The sequence below is a fragment of the Oncorhynchus gorbuscha genome, linkage group LG03, assembly GCF_021184085.1.
Source record: "Oncorhynchus gorbuscha isolate QuinsamMale2020 ecotype Even-year linkage group LG03, OgorEven_v1.0, whole genome shotgun sequence".
NCBI classification, from domain to species: domain Eukaryota; kingdom Metazoa; phylum Chordata; class Actinopteri; order Salmoniformes; family Salmonidae; genus Oncorhynchus; species Oncorhynchus gorbuscha.
Window position 1 is genome coordinate 14632481 of NC_060175.1, and position 9705 is coordinate 14642185.

The 9705-nt window shown below is 45.8% G+C and overlaps 1 long non-coding RNA gene across 1 annotated transcript; it reads right to left on the minus strand.

Annotated features, from left to right (window-relative positions):
• Window positions 1-7827: 7827 nt before the first annotated feature.
• LOC124018603 lies at window positions 7828-9309 on the minus strand. The gene is made up of 2 exons (XR_006835645.1): window positions 9063-9309; window positions 7828-8441 (listed from the first exon to the last, which is right to left on the minus strand). It is a non-coding gene; the product is annotated as an uncharacterized LOC124018603 (long non-coding RNA).
• Window positions 9310-9705: the final 396 nt, after the last annotated feature.

Here is a 9705-nt window from a genome sequence, read left to right on the forward strand (position 1 = left end):
ACTACATTTTTGTTTATTGTGGACAGATGTTCTAAATCCTGCTGTTTTATCCCTATCTCTGGTCTCCGTACCGCTCTCCAGCTCACTGAGGCACTGTTCCAGCAGGTCTTCCGGCACTATGGCCTTTCCCGGAGGATATTGTCTCCGACCGTGGCCCCCAATTCACTGGGGGTCACGGGTCGCAGAGGAGAACTGGAACAATGCCCACGTGCCCACGTGTAAGGCTCTGGTGTTCCATCCTGGTGATCGCGTCTGGCTCTCCACTAGGAACCTCCACCTGCCCTTTAGGAAGCTGAGCCACTGGTTTGTGGGGCCTTTCAAGGTCCTCGGGAGTGCCAACGATGTAACCTATAGATTACAACTCCCCACTAACTACCAACTCTGACCCTCTTTTCATGTTACCCTCCTCAGGCCAATGGTTCCTGGTCCCCCGTGTGGTGCCGACCCCCGCAACACCCCTCCACCTCCCCTGGACATCGATGGTGGATGACGTCCTGGATCCCAAAATCATCCTGGATTTCTACCTCCACCGCCCGGACTGGCCCGCTCCCACTCGGGGCGTCCACCTGGCCGGCGTCGTCCTGCGGCTGGAGCCGCCTACTCCTGCTCTCTCTCTCTCCGGCACTTGACATCGCCGTTCTTCTAATCACCGGTCCTGGCAACCATCATTGTACACACCTGCTCCACCTTGCTTCGCACACCGGGACTTCATCATCACCCTGATTACTCTCCCTTTATTTAGCCCTCAGTAGCCTCAGTCTTCAGGTAGGATTGGTTTTGTTTACATTCATTAAGCTACTCGTTAGAGAACAACCTGCTGAAGACAACTAGCTACATTTAGGAGTGCTATATTCATTTGGGGGTCGCCAAAACTGAAAAATAAATGCATTGCACTCCTATGGGATTACTGTATATCCTATAGGATTTTATCTTATAGGATACTATAGGATTCCAATACAAGAATCTACTAGAAAAATCCTAATACATTTTGGAACCAGTCCTATTAGAGTACTATAGGATTGTATCTTATAGGTTTCAATGTATCCTATAGGATCCTATAGGATTCCAATACAATAATCCACTAGAAAAACCCCGTCAGATTTTGGAACCATAGTGTTTCAGCACTTAGAAAGAGCAAACATTTTTTTCCCCCATGATTAGGCTATTAGGCTTAATATACAAAAGTATCTAAAGAAATGTCCTATAGTTTTTGTAGATAAAGCTTTCCATGGGATTAAAGGAGAGGGGGAATGACCTATAGCTTTTGTAGATAAAGCTTTCCATGGGTTTAAAGGAGAGGGGGAATGACCTGTAGTTTTTGTAGATAAAGCTTTCCATGGGTTTAAAGGAGAGGGGGAATGACCTATAGTTTTTGTAGATATAGCTTTCCATGGGTTTAAAGGAGAGGGGGAATGACCTATAGTTTTTGTAGATATAGCTTTCCATGGGATTAAAGGAGAGGGGGAATGACCTATAGCGGAAAGGCTTGCTTAGCCTATGACCTATTTGGCACAGGAACAGCTGGAAGTTATGTGTAGGCGGGCGAATTAAGAAGCTAAGTATTAGGACATTCACTAGCTAAATATTAGGGCTATACTCTAAATATGTTCCTGTCAAAGTGCAAGAAAAAAAGAAGTTAAAAGATGATGAAATTGAAGATCTGAAGGACCTAGTGCTTTCCTCCAGGTTGTGCTCTGTGGTACCCTGGCACGCAAAGCTCCACTATTGATTAGGCTTACATTTTTAAACAAGACCATTATTAAACCTGGGCTACAACAACACAGTGCAATGATGCATTTCTTATTGTTATCAAGTGAGTACACAATTATTGTCCATGGGCTGTAAACTGCAGTGATGTAGGCTAATTAGAATAACCGCTCAAACTTCTTGTTTTGCTTCATGACAAAATAACTGCATAGGCCTTGAGCCTAAGCCTGATTATGCAACCATTTGGATCTGTTTGGGTCTATTATTGACAGTTTAGAAGGTCCAGAAAGGTACATTAGCAGGCCACTGGTATGGTGCATTTTGTCAGGATGTAGCCCAGTGTTAAAATAGGTTCATGATAGGAAAATATGCTCTTCTATTTTCCAACGCCCAACCAGTTCTTAATGCTTTAGCCTATTTTACATTCAGAAAGCAAGAGCAAGTCTCTCCTCCAACAGGCCATTAGTAGGATAAAGAAAATAAGTCCAAATAAGTGTTACGTTTTTATAGTCTGGCTTTTCCTGGGACTCCACAAGATTTATGAAGAGTAATGACGCAACAGAGCAATGAAGACAGAGAGGCTCGAGATGTAACCTATAGCCTAAGTTAGAGGCCTATGCATATAAATCCATTATTCATCAACTCAGTGTAGGCTTAATAATGCAGGAAAGATATACAGTCACTTTTCACAGAGAAAGAAAAGTTATCAGATAAGGAAATCATAGGTAGCCTACCCAGTCCCCAGGTATGCAGCTTCAAAAGCAACCCTATTGTTTCAGTTTTTTAGCTTGGCTACAAGAAATGTATCCTACCTAAGCTACAACAACACAATGTAATGAAGAATGGTATTATGATTGGGCAACCAATTTGATCAGTTATGTTTTTTTTCTCTGCAGTTTAGCCTACAATGTGAGGCTAGAGGTCTTCACGGTTCCACCTGTACCCGAACACTTGAGACTGGATCTGGTACTCGAAGCCATGGTTCCCGGGTATTTGTGATTTTTACTGACTTGTCTGAAAGAGCCTGTGCAGATCCTAACAGGACTGCTATAGTACATAGAGAGATATTGTATAATTTACGCTGCTGCTCTTGCTTTTCATGTGAGTGGAGTGCGGTAGATGTAGCTTGTTGTTGGCCAATCATAAGTCATCAAAGTGGCAATAGGCTACAGTCACAGAGCCTCGCTCCATGTATGGCAAAAGTTAGGAGATATCTAATCAATGAAAGATGGAATTAAAATGACAGATTTAAACGTTAAAGGAGAAGGATAGGACGACCAAGAGCCAACAGGTAGGCAGGCTGCTACATAATATTATGAGTTGTTATTATTTCTCCATCTGTAAGATGAGGAAGCCATGCACTGCAGTCTTAGTTAGCCTAGATAGCTAATGTTAGCTATCTTAACTAGCTTATCCCAGTTTGATGCAGTCCAAGGCAGGTACAACATATTCATATTTGATGATGAATAACCTATCTATAGCAGCTATTAGTCTACTATAGCAGAGGCCGGGTTTGGTTGGTTGGTTGCTGTCTACATTTACATTTAAGTCATTTAGCAGACGCTCTTATCCAGAGCCACTTACAAATTGGTGCATTCACCTTATGACATCCAGTGGAACAGCCACTTTACAATAGTGCATCTAAATCTTTTAAGGGGGGGGTGAGAAGGATTACTTTATCCTATCCTAGGTATTCCTTAAAGAGGTGGGGTTGCAGGTGTCTCCGGAAGGTGGTGATTGACTCCGCTGTCCTGGCGTCGTGAGGGAGTTTGTTCCACCATTGGGGGGCCAGAGCAGCGAACAGTTTTGACTGGGCTGAGCGGGAACTGTACTTCCTTAGTGGTAGGGAGGCGAGCAGGCCAGAGGTGGATGAACGCAGTGCCCTTGTTTGGGTGTAGGGCCTGATCAGAGCCTGGAGGTACTGAGGTGCCGTTCCCCTCACAGCTCCGTAGGCAAGCACCATGGTCTTGTAGCGGATGCGAGCTTCAACTGGAAGCCAGTGGAGAGAGCGGAGGAGCGGGGTGACGTGAGAGAACTTGGGAAGGTTGAACACCAGACGGGCTGCGGCGTTCTGGATGAGTTGTAGGGGTTTAATGGCACAGGCAGGGAGCCCAGCCAACAGCGAGTTGCAGTAATCCAGACGGGAGATGACAAGTGCCTGGATTAGGACCTGCGGCGCTTCCTGTGTGAGGCAGGGTCGTACTCTGCGGATGTTGTAGAGCATGAACCTACAGGAACGGGCCACCGCCTTGATGTTAGTTGAGAACGACAGGGTGTTGTCCAGGATCACGCCAAGGTTCTTAGCGCTCTGGGAGGAGGACACAATGGAGTTGTCAACCGTGATGGCGAGATCATGGAACGGGCAGTCCTTCCCCGGGAGGAAGAGCAGCTCCGTCTTGCCGAGGTTCAGCTTGAGGTGGTGATCCGTCATCCACACTGATATGTCTGCCAGACATGCAGAGATGCGATTCGCCACCTGGTCATCAGAAGGGGGAAAGGAGAAGATTAATTGTGTGTCATCTGCATAGCAATGATAGGAGAGACCATGTGAGGTTATGACAGAGCCAAGTGACTTGGTGTATAGCGAGAATAGGAGAGGGCCTAGAACAGAGCCCTGGGGGACACCAGTGGTGAGAGCGCGTGATGAGGAGACAGATTCTCGCCATGCCACCTGGTAGGAGCGACCTGTCAGGTAGGACGCAATCCAAGCGTGGGCCGCTTGGATTATCTCTCCCTCTCTCCTCCCTGCTCCCCATGTCACTCGCCAACCTGGTCTCAGAGCATTTTGTATTATTCTGTACGTAATTATATAATATATAATTACAAAACACTCCCATTTAGTATAATATGTTATATTTTGTATGGTATGTATTACCAATTTAGGGGTTACGGGTTAATGTTAAGTATATGAGTTGGATTAAAGAGTTAAGGTTAGGGTTAGGGGAAAGGTTAGCTAAAAGGGTTAAGGTTAGGGTTATAGGGGAAGGGTTAGCTAACATGCTAACATGCTGACTAGACCCAGCATGTTGATTTTGTCCATCCATACCAGACAAGATCATATAAAAAATATAAAAACTAACTCTGAACAAACTATATAATTTTGGGGACAAGTCGAAACACATGAAACATTCATGGACATTTAGCTAGCTAGCTTGCAGTTGCTAGCTAATTTCGACATAAACATTGGGTTGTTATTTTACCTGAAATCCACAAGGTTCTTTTTTTTCTGGATATTTGTAGAATTTTGACCCATTTTGAATCAACACAAAATTGTGTGTTCTCTACTCCAACAATGAATTCACAGATAAAAGGGGAAACCTAGTTAGTTTCTACTAATCTCTGCTTCTTCTTCTTCTTCTTCTTCTTCTTCTTCTTCTTCTTCTTCTTCGTATTCTTCTTCTTCTCCTGTGGACTGTATATGGCGGTTGGCGACACACTTTAAGGTGCATTACCATCCCCCACTGGACTGGAGTGTGGACCACAGTTCATCTTTCAATCACCCACGTGGTATATGCAGATGCTCATTGATGCACGCGAGCAGTTTAGATAAAATTATTGAATAACGTGTGTGTACATTTATTTTGCAATGCTCGCACACGCAATGCCGGCAGTGTGGTCAGCATGTAAGTAGTTGCAGAGAAGCTCGAAAAAAAGTGGTAAGTTGCTAATTAGCAAAAAATGTCTGTGATGAGATTTGAACTCACAACCTTTGCGTTGCTAGACTTTCACATCAAATCCCTACCCATCCACCCATCCACCCCGACCAACCACCCTACTTTCATTTTGGCTTTAAGTAACCATCTGTCTTATGTAACCATACCAAATGTAACATATCATACATACTAATTAATGTGTTCCGGATTTCCATTTACTATGTCAAATCAAATCAGATTTTAGAATAGAATACAGTATATACATATGAGATGAGTAATGCAACGTCTAGTCTATGAGAACAGGCAGCACTCGTTCACAGTATGGTCCATAACAGTTAGAAGTAGTGGGTGGGGAGGGAGGGATGCGATTTGCATAGTTATAGTCAGCAAATACAGGACAACTAAAGGCACAGTGCACTACTTTTGTGAGAGAAAAATATTTATATTTTATTAATATTATATTTTTCAATCCGATTTTTCAGGGGGTGCTCCTGCACCTCAGAATCCCTACTTCCTGTGGCTATGGTACGGCCCCTCTGTGTTTCTCTCACTCCTCTCCTGCTTTATCAGCTCTGGTTAATAAAGTAGCTTAAAAATGACTTTTCTGCTCTCTTCCCTCATATGGATCGGGTCTGAATCCACCAAGTCTATATGAACGGGTCCAGTTGTCCTTGGGTCTGTTTGAAACAGGTCTCTATATTAAACAAACTGTTTTATGCCTATCGGGACCGGGTGGGATAGCCCCAGTTCCTTTTTGGACCCGTGAAGACACATTAGCAGGCCAGTAATATGGTATATTTTGTCAGGATGTATAGGAATTATGGAATTGATTTAAAAAGCCCATACCAAGGATCATTTAGCTATTTGATTTTGAATTTTAAGACCCCTTGAAGGATACTTTTTTTAAAATGTATTTGATGAAAAAAAGTCTCCATATACTGTATTTGGGGACGCCTCTGTTCCCTTGTTAACCATGAATACACACCACTGGATCAATGATGTATATACAGTAAATCAATGTCTATGGCTATGACATTATATTACTGTGTATCCTTACTCGCCCTCCCCTCTCAGTCCAGTCCAATCGCTCTCCTTCTCCTCTCACTCCCTTTTTACCTCATCCTATCCCCTCCCTCCTTCGCTCTTCCTCCCCCCTCCTCCTATCCCCTCCCTCCTTCGCTCTTCCTCCCCCTCCTCCTATCCCTTCCCTCCTTCTCTCTTCCTCCCCCTCCTCCTATCCCCTCCCACCTTCTCTCTTCCTCCCCCTCCTCCTATCCCCTCCCACCTTCTCTCTTCCTCCCCCTCCTCCTATACCCTTCCTCCTTCTCTCTTCCTCCCCCTCCTCCTATACCCTTCCTCCTTCTCTCTTCCTCCCCCTCCTCATATACCCTTCCTCCTTCTCTCTTCCCCCCCCTCCTCCTATCCCCTCCCACCTTCTCTCTTCCTCCCCCTCCTCCTATCCCCTCCCACCTTCTCTCTTCCTCCCCCTCCTCCTATACCCTTCCTCCTTCTCTCTTCCTCCCCCTCCTCCTATACCCTTCCTCCTTCTCTCTTCCTCCCCCTCCTCCTATACCCTTCCTCCTTCTCTCTTCCTCCCCCTCCTCCTATACCCTTCCTCCTTCTCTCTTCCTCCCCCTCCTCCTATCCCCTCCCTCCTTCTCTCTTCCTCCCCCTCCTCCTATCCCCTCCCTCCTTCTCTCTTCCTCCCCCCTCCTCCTCCTATCCCCTCCCTCCTTCGCTCTTCCTCCCCCTCCTCCTATCCCCTCCCTCCTTCTCTCTTCCTCCCCCTCCTCCTATCCCTTCCCTCCTTCTCTCTTCCTCCCCCTCCTCCTATCCCCTCCCTCCTTCTCTCTTCCTCCCCCTCCTCCTATCCCCTCCCTCCTTCTCTCTTCCTCCCCCTCCTCCTATCCCTTCCCTCCTTCTCTCTTCCTCCCCCTCCTCCTATCCCCTCCCTCCTTCTCTCTTCCTCCCCCCTCCTCCTATCCCCTCCCACCTTCTCTCTTCCTCCCCCCTCCTCCTATACCCTTCCTCCTTCTCTCTTCCTCCCCCTCCTCCTATACCCTTCCTCCTTCTCTCTTCCTCCCCCTCCTCCTATACCCTTCCTCCTTCTCTCTTCCTCCCCCCCTCCTCCTATCCCCTCCCACCTTCTCTCTTCCTCCCCCTCCTCCTATACCCTTCCTCCTTCTCTCTTCCTCCCCCTCCTCCTATACCCTTCCTCCTTCTCTCTTCCTCCCCCTCCTCCTATACCCTTCCTCCTTCTCTCTTCCTCCCCCTCCTCCTATACCCTTCCTCCTTCTCTCTTCCTCCCCCTCCTCCTATCCCCTTCCTTCTTCTCTCTTCCTCCCCCCTCCTCCTATACCCTTCCTCCTTCTCTCTTCCTCCCCACTCCTCCAGGCCTCTTCCACTCCCTCTTTCTCAATGCTCCCTCTCTTGAATGCTAAAAGACATCAGTAAAAGTAGGCCACACTCTTAATATGTAAAAACTCTTGATTTTATTATACATTTAGGTTCAACCATTTTGACCCCAACATGCTCCAACACGCAACATTGTCCATAGTGAAGTGATACCCTTCAGGTTGCCAGCTGTTCCAGAAACAGTGTACATTAGCGACTTCATGACAGAACACAGAGTTCATCCCCACTCTATTCCCTATAAACTGAATTATATAGGGAATATATAGGGAACTATAGTGTACATAGTGTACAATTTAGGACACAGTCAAAGTCTACATGACAGAACACTCCAGTTCATTTCCCACCAGGGACACAGTGGGTCTCGGCCCCAGCCTCAGCCCAGTCCCCAACACCTTTGCCTCCAGCCCTTCTGGACCAATCCCCACGCCCGTGTCAAACGCCAGCCCCACCCTGGTCCTCCCTTCCCCTTCGCCTTGAGACAGCGTTAGAACCTGGGCTCTGGCCATCAACTTGACTCCGTCCCGATTGGATGCCTCGATGCTGGCGCCCACGCCGGGTCCCCTGACATGTGACCCCCCGCTGAGATGCTGGTGGAACAGCCCGATGTCCACCGACCCACCCAACTCTCTACTCCTCACCTCCACATAGGGAACGGACATGGCACACCTATAGAGAGAGAGAGAGAGAGAGAGAGAGAGAGAGAGAGAGAGAGAGAGAGAGAGAGAGAGAGAGAGAGAGAGAGAGAGAGAGAGAGAGAGAGAGAGAGAGAGAGAGAGAGAGAGAGAGAGAGAGAGAGAGAGAGAGAGAGAGAGAGAGAGAGAGAGAGATGACTGATTAGGAGGAACATCATTAAACCTTATCTCTTACTATCATGCTGGAATTATGACAATTTTAATTTAAATTCTAGGTATTTTCAGTGTTCAGTTTGATGTCAGTACGTTCTCTCATTCTGTGGTGAACAGTCAGAGTTATATAGAGTGGAATAGACTAACTTTAATCACCATAATCACGTTGACTTATCATTATTAAATAAGATAAGATAAGATAAGTTGTTTTTATTGTCCAATTGTACACAACTTCCAACGGAAATTCGACTTCCGTTTATCTCAACCACTCAGATAGACACACATGCACAAACAGAGGTTAGAGCAGGGGACTGCCATACTATTGGGCTGAGTAGCAGTTGTTGTGGATACACAGTATAGATATCCGTGATTCTAATAGAAATCAATAGAACACAGAAGAAACCGTAAATCAGTATTATAGTCCCTCAAATTGAGGACGCACCTGTGAGGAGTCTCCTGTTGTTGTAATATATCAGTCAGATGTTCTTCAGTAGCTCCTCAGACTGTGGAAACACAGTGAAGCTTCTCTTCTACAGATCACTGAACATCAAGTCTTAATGTCAATCTGTTGACTAGAATGAACTGAATGAAGATCAAGACAGTTTATTCAGACTTTATGTTTTTCCAGTCAGGAGAAATGTTGTGTTGCTTCGCAATACAGCATCTGACTTTATAAGGTGTTGAGGCAAGGAAGAGGGGTGGTGGGGTGTATGTGTGTGTGGGGAGTAGCTGATGCGGGATTCGGTTCATCCAATGTCTGGGTCTGGCTCTGTTCCTTCATTGGACGAGTCGAGTCAGCTGACTGTTCCCACCCATGAACTCCGCAGTCATTGGTCCAATTCAATTCAAAATAAAATCAGGAAATGAAACTTAACATTCTTCAGGACTAAACAACAGCAAACAGACTTTCTCTTCTCTATCAGAGGATAGTTACAGTATTACGGAGATCCAGTTTTCAGTTCTAACTGAAAACCATTCTGTCCTGCTGAGCTGATTTAGGTGCCAGTAAAGGAATATCTGGAAATATTATTCTTACATTTCAGTTTATATTACATGTATTATTACTATTTAGTAAAATATAGTTT